The sequence below is a fragment of the Ranitomeya imitator genome, chromosome 1, assembly GCF_032444005.1.
Source record: "Ranitomeya imitator isolate aRanImi1 chromosome 1, aRanImi1.pri, whole genome shotgun sequence".
NCBI lineage: Eukaryota > Metazoa > Chordata > Amphibia > Anura > Dendrobatidae > Ranitomeya > Ranitomeya imitator.
In genome coordinates, this window is record NC_091282.1 from 805,695,252 (window position 1) to 805,709,970 (window position 14,719).

Genomic DNA, 14,719 nt, shown 5'->3' on the forward strand with positions numbered 1-14,719 from the left:
AAACCTTCAAAAAGAACCTGAAGACTCACCTCTTCTGACAAGCCTACAGCCTGCAGTGATCCTCAACCTACTGAACCGCTGCATTACCAGCTCTATCCTCTCCTAGTGTATCCTCACCCATCCCCTGCAGACTGTGAGCCCTCGCCGGCAGGGTCCTCCCTCCTTATGTACCTGTGTGCCTTGTTTTTTGCTCATTTTTGTTTGTATTTGTCTATATTTGCTTCCTTTTCACATGTAAAGCCCCATGGAATAAATGGCACTATAAAAATGTACAATAATAATAATATGGTGGAGGCTGTGTTATATGCTACGGGGGGTACATTATATTCTATGGGGGAGGCTGTGTTATATACTATGGGGGGCTGCATTACATTCTATGGGGGGCTACATTATATACTATGGGGAGGTGAGCTGTATTATATTCTATGGGGGGTTGCATTATATTCTATGCGGGGCTGTATTAGATTTTATGAGGGAGGATTGCATCATACTCTTTGATGGGGCTACATTATATTCTATGGGGAGGTGGGCTGTATTATATTCTATTCGGGGCTGCATTATATTCTATGGGGGGCTGTATTATATTTATATTCTATGAGGGGTGATTGCATCATACTCTATGAGGGGTCTACATTATACTATATGAGGGGGGCTGCATTATATTTCATGGGGGTTACATTATACTCTGTGGGCTGGTTGCATTATGCCCTATTGGGTGGCTGCATTATGCTACATGTGGGCTGCATTATACTGTATAGAGGACTATGGGGAATACATTATACTATATGATGAACTATGTGGTGCATTATACTATGGGAAGTGAATTGTACTACATTGATGACTATGGCGGTGCATTATACTATATGGAGCACTGTGAGGAGTGTATTATACTATGTGGAGGGCTGAGCAGTGTATTTTAATATATGGAGGACTATCAGGAGTGTATTATACTATATGGAGGACTATGGGAAGTGTATAATACTATATGGAGGACTGTGGTGCATATTATAATATATAGAGGACTATGGGTTGTATTATACTACACAAGCAAAATGCTGCATATTCATTGAGTGATTGGATTGTTTATGCCGGAACAAAAATCATTGTTCTCAGCAGCACATCGCCGGTGTAAACTGTAGATGTGCTGCTGATAACATGATACTGTATGGTGATCTGTTAGTCATCTATTAGTGAGTATTCTGTCCCCATCATTCTATCTGAGTTGGTGTAAAGAGGCCGGTAAACAAGCGTTGAACGACTTCAGTATGGTCGATCACACTTATTTAGAGGCCTGAACTCAGCGCATGTACCGTATATACTTGAGTATAAGCCGACCCGAGTATAAGCCGAGACCCCTAATTTTGCCACAAAAAACTGGGAAAACTTAATGACTTTAGTATAAGCCTAAGGTGGAAAATGCAGCAGCTACTGGTAAATTTCAAAAATAAAAATAGATACCAATAAAAGTAAAATTAATTGAAACATCAGTAGTTTAAGTATTTTTGAATATCCATATTGAATCAGGAGCCCCATATAATGCTCCATACAGTTCATGATGGCCCCATAAGATGCTCCATACAAAATACGCCCCATATAATGCTCCAAACAGTTTATGATGGGCTCTATAAGATGCTCCATATTAAAATATGCCCCATATAATGCTGCACAAATGTTGATTATGACCCCATAAGATGCTCCATACAGACATTTGCCCCATACAATGCTGCACAAATGCTGATTATGGCCCCATAAGATGCCCCATAGACACATTTGCCACGTATAATGCTCCACAAATGCGGATTATGACCCCATAAGATGCTCCATAGAGATATTTGCCCCACATAATGCTGCACATGGCCCCATAAGATGCTCCATACAGATATTTGCCCCATATAATGCTGCACATGGCCCCATACAGATATTTGCCACATATAATGCTGCACATGGCCCCATACAGATATTTGCCCCATATAATGCTGCACATGGCCCCATACAGATATTTGCCCCATATAATGCTGCACATGGCCCCATACAGATATTTGCCCCATATAATGCTGCACATGGCCCCATACAGATATTTGCCCCATATAATGCTGCACATGGCCCCATAAGATGTTCCATACGGATATTTGCCCCATATAACGCTGCACATGGCCCCATAAGATGCTCCATACAGATATTTGCCCCATATAGCGCTGCACATGGCCCCATAAGATGCCCCATACAGATATTTGCCCCATATGCTGTTGCTGCGATTAAAAAAATAAAAAATGACATACTCATGTATCACATTACAGTAATGAATATGCGGCTCCACCCCTATGGGAGTGGAGTCGGGTCCATATTCATTGCTGTAATGAGCGGTACCATGTGACTGCTCACTACAGGAAGAAGCTGCCGGCGCCGGGGAACCAGAGACGTGCAGGGACCGTGCCAGGAGCAGGTGAGTATTATTAGACAGCTGCCGCTCCCCCTCCCCTGCCGACCCCTGGGTATGACTTGAGTATAAGCCGAGAGTGGCAATTTCAGGCTAACAAAATGGGCTGAAATTCTTGGCTTATACTCAAGTATATACGGTAAATACAACCGAAACGCTTCTGTGTGATGTGCAATATGCTAGCATTTGGGGCCCCATTTTAAACTTTGCCTAGGGCCCCACTTTGCCTAAAACTTGCCCTGCTGGCAGGGCTGCTAATATTGAATGCAATCTGGCCAGTTTATCCAGCTCTGAGGCTTTGGGGGGCCCCTGGCCAGAATGCCTTCATGTGCGGTGGGCAGGGAGCAATCCTTGCAGCTCTGCTGATTGCAGAAGAAAATGGCAGTGGAGCGGAGCTGCAGGGAATGAATTCGTCCTGCTTCCTGCCTGGGCTTCCTGTCTCACACAGCAGCGGCTGAATGAGATCATCATTCAGCACCGTGGCTGTGCGAGACAGGATGCTGCCGGCGATGGTGGGGCTTCAGAATACTGTGCACAGAGGTGAGGTGAGTGTGTGTGTATGCAGAGAGGTGAATAGTTCTGTGTATGTGTGTCTGTCTGTGTGTAGGTGGAGGAGAGGGCAATGATGTGGCAGAAGGCAATGATTGGGTTGACAGAGCGGGCAATTAAAGGGTTGGTGGGGGAGGAGGAAATGATGGAGGTGGTAGGGAGAAAGCAATAGATGGAGGTGGTGAAGAGGGCAATCATGGGGGTGGGGGAGAGGGCAATAATGGGATGGGGGTGTGGGGGATTGGGATGAGAGGAAAGGGGATTTATAATGGATTTAGGAACGGGGAGGTGGAGGAAGATGTTATCCATTATTATGTCTAACACAGTCCCTTAGTTTATAGTGTACTCACTTATGTATAGCACAGTCCCTTAGTGTATATAAAGATGAGTCGACCCACGGGCTAGGGGTACTCGGTACCGGGTCCTACTGCTTCACAGGGGGGATGTCACGGTGGCTGTGACCCGGTCCGTGGCCCAGGGCACCCATGTAAAAGGGATAGGTCTTTAAAGGGATAAAGTTTATGTTCATGATGCCACCTGTGGTATTCGGTCAGGGTGACCAACGCTCCTTTAAGGGGTCCGCTGGGGTGATGTTATGGCAGCTAGATGGTATACCTTCCCACTGGTGAAGTATGTCCCCAGGGCTTTCCGGTGTGTAGATGGTAGTATGGTGAGAAGCGCAGAGAAGAATGAGGACACAAGGTTGTAGTCTCTTTACCATTGTCAAACTGTCACACTCATGCCCTGACTGGTAGGCGTGAGCTCGGGGGGTTTGTGGCCCCACTGTGCCACGAACCAGACTACCCTGGAAGGGGCGTGACTATGACAGCTGCCTTGGTCTTCACTGGAGCCTCTGATGGTGAGGTCAGGCTTGTGCGGCAGGCAGTTGCCAGGTGCTACTCCAGAGTGGTGTCTGGCTATGGCTGCTGATCCCACTTGGGAAACAGGAACACCAGGATTGGTGCGGGCATCGAGCAGGACTATAAGATGAGCACGGATGAAACTCAGATGAGTAGGCTGGCACGGCTAAGACACAGCTGGCAGAGACATAGGACTGGCAGGAACGGCAGAGACACAGGACTGGCAGGCACCGCAGAGACACAGGGCTGGCAGGCATGGCAGAGACACAGGGCTGGCAGGCACAGCAGAGACACAGGGCTGGCAGGCACGGCAGAGACACAGGGCTGGCAGGCCCGGCAGAGACACAGGGCTGGCAGGTATGGCAGAGACACAGGGCTGGCAGGTACAGCAGAGACACAGGGCAAGTTGGTGTGGTGTATGAAGGAACAGATAGGAACCTGTTCACACAGGAGGTGCAGGAACGGATATGATGTATGAAAGAACAGGTTGGGACCTGTTCACACAGGAGGTGAAGGTAAGGAAACAAGCAGGAAGGAATGAAGTATGAAGGAAGAGGTTGGGACCTGTTCACACAGGAGATGCAGGTACGGAAACAAGCCAGAAGGAAAAGAGTATGATGGAACAGGTTGGGACCTGTTCACACAGGAAGAGAACCACAAGGCTGCGGATAGGAGCGGTAGAGCAGCAAGAGATAGCGCAGCAACAGAGGCTAAGCAGAGCGGAACCGCAAGGAATGCAGAGAGGAGCTGCAGCAGGAGATTCTGCAGCAGCAAGAGCAGAGCGAAACCACAAGGTATGCGGAGAGGAGCTGCAGCAAGAGATTCTGCAACAGCAAGAGCGGAACAGAGAACTGAGCAGAACCGCAGAGAGACGAGGGTAGAATCACAAAGTGCAGAGCCAAGAGCAGAGTGAAGGCACAGAGTGCAGAGCCAAGAGCAGAGTGAAGGCACAGAGTGCAGAGCCAAGAGCAGAGTGAAGGCACAGCAGGGAAAGAAACCACAGACAAGGAGACAGAGATAGGACAAAGCTCAGACAAGGTAATGGAACAAGACAAGGTACAAGAGCAAAGACACAGGGACCAGGATATTCAGCCTCCTGGAGGGCAGACAAACAAGATAACAAGATACAAGGCAAAGCAAGGAGAACAGCCTTCAGAGAAGGCAAGACACAAAGCAAGGCCTGGCAGCTCAGAAGCAAAACACAAACTGAGCTAACACATTGCACAGACCCAGTCCACTGGGTGGAGCTGCACTAAATACTGGAGGCCTCTTTGTAATTGGTCAGGAACAGATTAGACAGGTACACCTGATTCCTATAAGAACCAGAGAGTTCAGGCGCCGCCCCCCTATGCGCACAGCCAGGAAGCATGCAGAGAGCAGAGGCACAGAATATGGAGCTGGCAAGAAACAGAAACCACAACATAACCTGAAGCAGTGGGTAAGATAGTGTGAGAGATGAGAGGCCATGCCGTGATGCCAGCAGAGTTGTTTCAACCTTTACTGAAGACTTCAGCATCCACAGTCCAGAGCACCAGATCACAGGGCAGGCAGAGTCTGGCCGGTTTTGGAAACCCTTGCTCTGCGGTGGTGTAGTCCCTTACTGCCTATGGTTTCACATAAGGGCCTCACAGATGTGGCATTTCGCTCTCTCTGTCCCCCGTATAGGATAGGACAAAACCCGTATTACTGGAGACTTGAGCTTGTTTATAGGGTCTCTTAGATAATCCGGCTCTGTGGGTGTCACCGTGCCTCCTGGGTGTAGGTGCAGACAGGTAACCTGCAATTAGCTGTCCTGCCGGTCTCTGAAATAAGGCGTAGAGGTCCTTACTCCCTTGGTGTTCCGGCTACCGGGATTCTGCGCCTCTCCATTGCTTCGACTTCCTTCACGCTCGCTGCAATACAATTCTGCCTTTCAATGTCTCTTTCTGGGAGCTGCAGCTCTGAGGGCATGCACAGGTCCGATAACTATATATATATATATATATATATATATATATATATATATATATATATAGCTTTGTCTCCTTAAAAGGAGGGGGGCCCAGACACATGTCCTGCACAGGGGCCCCAAGCTATCTGTGTCTGTCCCTGATCTCTACGCGGATGACACGCAGATCTACCTCTCCAGACCTGACCTCACCTCCTTACTTACCAAAATCCCACACTGTCTGTCTGCAATCTCGGCCTTCTTTTCTGCTCGCTTTCTAAAACTGAACATAGACAAAACAGAATTCATTATCTTTTCCACCATCTCACTCTACCCCTCCACCAGACCTATCTATCAATGTCAATGGCTGCTCACTTTCCCCAGTCCCACACGACCAGTGCCTCAGGGTGATCCTCGACCCTGCCCTGTCTTTCAAGCCACATTTCCAAGCCCTTGCCTCCTCCTGCCATCTCAAACTCAAAAATATCTCACGGATCCACGCTTTCCTTGACCGTGACACCACAAAAACACTAGTGCATGCCCTTATCATCTCCCGCCTTGACTACTGCAATCTCCTACTCTCTGGCCTCCCCTCTAGCACCACTCTAATCCATCCCACACTCTGCTGCCCGACTAATCTGCCTGTCTCCCCGCTATTCCCCAGCCTCTACACTATGCCAAGCCCTTCACTGGCTTCCTATCGCCTAGAGACTCAAGTTCAACACCCTTACAATGACATACAAAGCCATCCACAACCTGTCTCCTCCATACATCTGTGACATGGTCTCCCGGTACTTACCTACACGCAACCTCCGATCCTCTCAAGATCTCCTTCTCATCTCTTCTTCCCACAACCGCATCCAAGACTTCTCCCGTGCTTCCTCCATACTCTGGAACTCTCTACCACAACAAATCAGATTCTCGCCTACCATAGAAACCTTCAAAAAGAACCTGAAGACTCACCTCTTCTGATATGCCTACAGTGATTATCAATCTACTGAACCGCTGCACAACCAGCTCTACCCTCTCGTAGTGTATCCTCACCCATCCCCTGCAGACTGTGAGCCCTCGAGGACAGGGTCCTCCCTCCTTATGTACCTGTGTGCCTTGTTTTTTGCTCATGTTTAATTGTATTTGTCTATATTTGCCCCCTTTTCACATGTAAAGCGCCATGGAATAAATGGCGCTATAAAAATGTATAATAATAATAAAATAAAAAAATTAAAAATGGCAAATCTCCCAGAAGGGCTCCTCTAACTTTGCTAATTGTAGTGACACCAAGCCCTGGTGGGCAGAGGCGCATTAAAGGCGGAATGGGGCGAAAGTGAAATTTACTGCAATTGGGGCAGTCTTCATTAAATTAAGAAAAAGTATCCTATAAAGTTATCAAGTATGAGACATTTAGGTCTCAAATAGTAAAAAAATGTGTATAAAAATAGTAAAAAGAACTTACCAAAATTTGGGTGGGTATTCTTCTTACCGTCACTCTACACCAGCCTCTTCTACTCTCGTCTGTCAATAGAACAGATAATGGGATAAAATACCCGAAAATCCTGTGGGGTTACTGTATGACAATACATATCTCTACAGTTATGCCTGATCTCTTACATAAAAGCTGCAGGTAAAATCCTGTAGCCACTAGAGGGAGCTCTAATTGCTAAAATCTGAACTATTCGCGAGATCAATGCATTAGGCTGGTTTCACATTTGCATTTTTTTGGGTGCGTTTTTGCGGTAAAAAACGCAAAAAAAGCATGGTGAAAAAATGCATGTAAACGCGTGCAAACGCTGCGTTTTTTTGACGCATGCGTTTTTGCATGTGGTGAAAAAAACGCGGCGTTTTGACGCGTTTACATGCGTTTTTTCAGGCGTTTGCGTTTTTTAAACACATGCTGAGAAATGTGTGACAGCTGCCAATCATCAAAATAAAGCAAAAAACCCACTATAAACAGAAATAGTTAGGGTTAGGGGTAGGGATCATAACCCTAACCCTAACCCTACCTCTAACCATAAGGGATCCTAACCCTAACCCTAACCCTAAAGGGATTAGGGTTAGGGTTAGGGGTAGGGTTAGGGTTAGGATCCCTTAGGGTTTGGGGTAGGGTTAGGGGTAGGGTTAGGGGTAGGGTTAGGATCCCTTAGGGTTAGGGGTAGGGTTAGGGGTAGGGTTAGGATCCCTTAGGGTTAGGGTTAGGGGTAGGGTTAGGGGTAGGGTTAGGGTTAGGATCCCTTAGGGTTAGGGGTAGGGTTAGGGGTAGGGTTAGGGTTAGGATCCCTTTATCACTTTTATGTTGGGGGGTGGCATATCAGTGTGTTTTATGGTTTTTTAATATAAAAACGCATGCGTTTTTAACGCAAAAAAACGCATGCACAAAAAAACGCATGCGTCCCCATTAACTCCAATGTATTTTTTGACCCAAAAAAAACGCATGAAAACGCATGCGTTTTTTTTGGTCCAAAAAACGCCTCTCAAAAATACTACAAGTAGCATTTCTGAAAATGAACGCATGCATTGCAAAACGCGACCAAACGCGTATAAACAAAAACGCATGCGTTTTCAATGTTAAATATAGGAAAAAAAACGCATGCGTTTTTTTGAAAAAAAAACGCTGCAGACAAAAACGCAAGTGTGAAACCACCCTTACACAGCTGGCTCTTTGATAACAATGGGTGCTGTGTAAGACATTGTCAGGGCCATCATTAGGACTATTAGGCATTTGGGCTAATAGTGGCACATCACGCGGCCATTATTGGGCCCATGAGTAAGGGGGGCCTGGTGCCAGCGATGGCTGCGCCACCCGCATTGCACAATCAACTGTATCACCTTCATAAATGTCGATACATTTGAAATCAATAATGCAGGAGAGAGCATCAGGAGACACTCCCTCTCCCATAATTGCCTCTCTGTGTTTGACACAGCGACATGCTTCTTCACGCTCCATGCTGTGTCGGACAGTGGAGTTGCTGAGGATACGCGCTACAGAGACTAGAGCAGTGGGGTAACGAGGAGAGGTTAGTATGGTTTTTTTTTTAAATCAGTGAGTACATGGTGGCCATAAATACTGGAAGACTACGGGGCTGGATTATTCTATATGTACTCTATGGGGATGCATTATACTCTGTGAGAGCTGCATTATTCTATATGGGGGCTGCATTATACTATGTGGAGGTTGCATAATAATATATGGTGGCTGCTTTATACTCTATCAAGGGCTATGGGAGTGCATTATACTATGAATAATTCATGGGGACTGCATTATACTTATAGAGAAGTATGGGGTATGTTATACTGTATGGAGGACTATAGGGAGTGCATTATATTATGTGTACTAAATGGGGGTTGTATTATACTGTATGGAGGACTATGGGGAATGTATTATACTATATGAAGAACTATGGGGTGCATTATACTATATGGAGGACTATAGGGGGTACATTATACAAGTTGGAGGACTATAGGGAGTGTATTATACTATATGGCGAACTATGGGAAATTATTATGCTATCTGGAGGACTATGGGGTGCATTATACTGTATGGAGGCCTATGGGGAATGCATTATACTATATGTAGGACTAAGGAATGTGCATTATAATATATGGAGGACTATGGGGTGTGCATTATACTATATGGAGGATTAAGGGGTGCGCATTATACTATATGGAGGACTATGGGGTGCATTATACTATATGGAGGACTATGGGGGTGAATTATACAAATTGGAGGACTATGAGGAGAGTATTATACTAAATAGAAGACTATGGGAAATGTTTTATACTATATGGAGTACTATGGATGCATTATACTGCATGGAGGCCTATGGGGAGTGTATTATACTATCTGGAGAACTATGGGGTGCATTATACTATCTGGAGGACTATGGGGTGCATTATACGTATGGAGGCCTATGGGGAATGCATTATACTATATGGAGGACTATGGGGAGTGCATTATACTATATGGAAGCTTATGGGGAGTGCATTATACTATATGGAGGACTAAGGGGTGCATTATACTGTATGGAGGCTTATGGGGAGTGCATTATACTATATGGAGGACTATGGGGTAGATTCGACTATATGGAGGACTATGGAGTGTGTATTATACTATATGGTCCAGTCAACAGTCATCAGGAGGTCGCCAGCTGTGTGCGGTTTCCAGCTTCTAAGTTACTTGTCTGCGGTTTCCAGTAACTTTGCCTTCTACGTGCCCATGTTCCGTGAGCTCCATCTGGCTGCTGGCTGCTGGACGAACATGGCCCAGGTGCCCACCCGGACCTTGGACTTAGAGGATCCACCCCTCTGTGTGAGCCCGATGCACGTAACAACAAGAACTATAACTCTACATTTCCCAACATGTATTGAGTCTATTGACAGCTGCAATGACATGATGGGAGCTGCAGATATTGTTCGGAGACCCTCCTTCCCCTGCACCAGACTATCAATACCTTTATGGGGATAAAATTGTAAAAGTACTGGCTGTGTGTACAAATTAGGACAAAATCCAAAGACCCAGGTTTGTGCTTAGTACAATTTGCTCCTAATTGCAGCCTAGATAGAGGCTGTTTGCAAGTGGCCAAGAGAGCGTATTCTGAAGATAAACACATTACAGAGCGGGGATCTGCGGAATAACACCTGCCAGCTGTGTGTTTCTCCATGTTAATGTGGCTATTATAGATCCCAAACACTTCAATGGACATTGACCTATGCAAACGAGCGCCGGCGAAACACCATTGCTTGGTTACAGATGTCACATCAGGGGCAGACTGCACGCCTCTTACTCCAATTAAAATGCTATTAATGCAGTTTCCCGAAGCTTAATTATAAACCATGTAACATAATACACTCATAAAGGAAATGTTCTCAATACACAGTGGGAAACTGATAGAGGTAGACACAGCAATATATACGGAATAAGTTATATTAAGCTCTTCCTATATCTTCTACTATATGTCTCCCACCGTAACCGTGTTCTCCGTTCTGCCAATGATCAAAGATTTACTTCCTCAGTCATCTTTCAAAACTTTTCTTGTGCTGCACCAGCTCTCTGGAATGCACTACCCCAGAAATCAAGTTAATTCCCAACACTGTTGAGAGAATAAACTCAAAGAAATCCTGTAGGCAGACCTCACGCATTTCATAAATCGTGCCTTGATCCAAAAAGTATCTCTCGTACTCCATGCACTTCACATCTGTACAGACACACACAGATTGGGATGGTGACGGCACATGCAAGTTATGCGCACAAACGATGGACAGACTATTATTTAAGTCAAATGCTCTTTACCTCTTGTCTCTCTTCCTACTTCCTCTTAAATTCCAAGCTCTTACGAGCAGGGACCACGCTTATAGTGTTTGGATTGTTAAAGGGGTATCATCATGGTAATTAATCATCTCCTTTTCTCGGCATATGTAAGGACTGCTATATCAGTGAAGATCAGAGACCCCCCACTTTTACACAGAACAGGAATCCCATGCACCCACTTGGATACTCCTTCCAAATCGGGGACACAGGACCTCATTCTGGCGATGTGATCAGGTATCCATCAATCCATGAGTTATATCTTCAGTGGATAGTTGATGCTATTTGTTTTGTTAGGTGGCACAGACTCATTTTTTATACATATGTTGTTGGTGCCATACAAATAAAGATGATTATTATTGGTCCCTGTGCGGCTGATAATCTAATTTCCTGACCTCAAGCTTGCACACTAGGGAGAAACTCATAGCAAGCCAATTAACTGAAGCATGTTTTTGTCTCAGAGGAGGCTGGAGTATCTGGAGAATACCTCTGTACAGATGTTACTCTGCCTGCACTGGACCATATTGTGAGGCAAAAAATGCAAGGCAAAAAATGACATCCATAAGATAATGGATGCAAGGCCGAAGTGGAGTCCTGTCTGTTTAGTTCACTGAGGATTGTCCAGACTGGATGCAATTGTAGCAAACCCTCTGCTGTGACTATTAAGTATGTGCTGCTTCTCCAGTCTCTGGATATGAATAAGAATAGTCCCTTCAGTGACGGCAAGCAGAGAGCTTAAAAGCTTAACAAATTGCAGAACTTTCAGTTTTGTACTATCTTTCACCAACTTAAAGGGACTTGTCAGGATGATGTTACAAGAGAATCTAGTAACTTGGCTGTAAAGTACCTAAAGCAATAACTAAAATGATACCTGTCTTGTAGCAATGCGATGTGCCACCGCTGTGAAATCAAGGATTGAAAATACATGCAAAATACATCTGGAAGTGCATTTGGGGGCGTGTCTATTTCCTCAAAGTGACACACCCCAAAGCACTTCAATACTAATTGGCTGTCAAAAGCCCTGCTGCAGACTTTCAGCAGGAGTCTGTGCACGTGTTACAGAAGGACAGAGAGAGGGTAAGAGCGCTGTGGTGAGATGCCGGAGCACAGGACCTGAAGCACGTGACCTCCGGGGGAGTGGACGGAGGCGGGGCCAGATGCAGAGTAGCAGCTGTGAACGGCAGAGACGGAGAGTAGTCTGAACGAGCCGAGGTCAAGCCGGGAGGTCGATGAAGTGCCAAAAGGGTGAGACGTAAGCGTGGTCGGGACGTAGCAAAAAGGTCGGGGAGCCGAAGATAGTGGTGCAGTACAAACAGGGCGGACAGGAGGGAAGTTAGAGTACCAAGCCGAAGGTCAGAGCCAGAAATAAACAATTAGCACAGAGTCACAAGGCAAAGCACAGGATGAGAAAACAGGCCGAGTCATACACAAGAAACCAATCGGACTAAACAGTATGCAAGCACACCAGGGGGTCAGACACACAGCCAACACAGATGTATCACTGACAAGGATCCCCAGATGAAGGCGGGTAAATATAGCCCTCCCCGAACCAAAAGAAGCCTATACAAATTAACCCCGAGAGGTCAGGGAAGGAACCCTGTCCACCACCATAACATTCGCATGTGACTTTAAAGCTTGATTTCTCAATGCTAGCATATCTGATTACTATAAGACAGGTATAATTTTTATTGTTGTTCTAGTACCTATACAGAAAATAATATATAGTAAAATATTTCTGATAGCATCCCTTTAAGTATTCTCAGTAACCACAGTTCAAACAACAAATAATAAAATATTTTTAGGGTCACCCCAACCTCTGAATAAACAGCGGTGAAGTATCACAGTTCAAATACTCAGATTACTACATCCTGGATGAGCGCAGCAAAGCAACCAGCGCAGCAAAACACAGGAGGCTATAGTTCCAATAATCCTGAGCTTTGGGCTGTAGCACACAAACAAAATGGGAATAGTGACCCAGGTCACACCGGACCTCATAAATAAGGAAAAGCGTAATAAAAGAAAGATATTGGGAATTGCACATGAGAGAAGTGCAACATTGAGATAAAGTAGTGTATAACAATCCCATAAATCTGCCAACTTGTGCATTCTGATTGGAGGAAAGCGTCCATCTCTGAACTCCAGAGAAATGACTGAATGAGTTATAATGATAGCTGTGCTGGGTGGCAACATGTATTTTTCCAATAGCAGATATAACAGCTAAAACATTTTTCCATCCTGATCAAAAGTACGACTCAAAAAATTTAGATTTTTTTTTTTTACTTCAGTATACACTAGGGTTGAGCGACCTTGACCTTTTTAGAGTCGAGTCGTGTTTCGCGAAACCCGACTATCTTAGAAGTCGAGTCGAGTGGAATCGGACGATTATCGCGAAAAGTCGGGTATCGCCCGAAACACGAAACCCAATGCAAGTCAATGGGGGAGCATAGTCGGCAGTGAGTGGAGGCCAGGAAAACACCTACACTGCCCATTTTAATGGCAAAAACATCCATTCTTTTTACTGAAGCTTGTCAATCGTAATTTAGCTTATAATAATTGGAAGGCATTTGAAATTGGGGGTCATTTGGCTAAAGTTGTGGGGGGTAGGGCTGGTTCAAGTAATTAGTGGGCCCAGGAAATCTGGAACGCGTCACGGCAGTGGAGCAGGGAGAGGAAAGTATTTTAACTTTGCAAGTGCTGTGATCCTGAGCAAGCAGGGGGGGCCCACTCGTTGGCACTGGCACTGGCACAGGGCCCCTCAAAGTACAGCGGTGTGTTTGCCTCCCACCGGCAGCAACACTTTTGCGTACTATAAAAGGCCCTGTGCCAGTGACGTCGCCAACTAGTATTCCTCCCCCCACCTGATGAAGGAACCTGCACTTTCATCTGCACCTTCCTCTTTGTAAGGTGGTATGGTATGCGGGAAGAGGAACCTGACTTTCAGCAGGGTCACAATCTTGCTGTGTAGCGTGCACGGGGAATTTAGCGTTATGGGTCAATGTACCAGCAGACTCATCTATCACTGGCTGGGCAATGGGCAGGATGAGGAGGAAACACAGATATAGGCCCAAAGAATAAAGTTGGCTAAATGCAGTTCAAAATTGGTAACACAGGACTAACCAGGGGGCATTGCAGTGGAGGACAACTGGAATGAGAGGCTGACACAGAGAGTAGGCCCAAATCAGTAAGTAGTCGAAATGCAGTTCAAAATTGGCAACCGTAGTAAACAGGCGGCACAGCTTTGTTCAGTGGAGGAGAACAGCAAGGAGTGGCAGACACCGATAGTAGGCCCCAACCCAACTAGTAGGCCAAATGCAGTCTAACATTAACAACTACTTAACGAGAGCCTGAAAATGGAATTTCAGGACAGGAAACCAGGAGAACAGCAAGGAGTGGCAGACACCGATAGTAGGCCCCAACCCAACTAGTACAGTGCAATGCAGTTGTTCCATTTAACCACAATTTAATGAGAGCCTGAAGATAGAAGCTCAGGAAAGGCAACCTGGAGAACACCTTGTAGTGTAACACACCATCTCTCTACACCCCATACCCAATTTGTAGGCCTAATGCAGTGTAGTTTCCAACAACTACTAAACGAGAGCAGGAAGATCGAAGCAATGGCGAGGAAACCTGGGGAACACCTTGGAGTG

General features: G+C 45.8%; 1 protein-coding gene across 7 annotated transcripts in view; it reads right to left on the minus strand.

Annotated features, from left to right (window-relative positions):
• The window catches only part of GNG2 (G protein subunit gamma 2), a 235,915-nt gene that overhangs the window by 77,917 nt on the left and 143,279 nt on the right, over positions 1–14,719 (minus strand). For 2 of the 7 annotated variants that reach the window (XM_069738891.1, XM_069738874.1), the window contains exon 2: positions 7,227–7,285. The exons of 1 other annotated variant lie outside the window; for it this stretch is intronic. The gene's annotated coding sequence lies outside the window, so the exon portion shown is untranslated. Of the gene's footprint in view, positions 1–5,998; positions 6,057–6,572; positions 6,656–7,226; positions 7,286–10,731; positions 10,789–14,719 lie in introns of those variants that run through there. 4 more of the 7 variants (XM_069738905.1, XM_069738899.1, XM_069738882.1 and 1 more) reach the window with 4 other exon arrangements.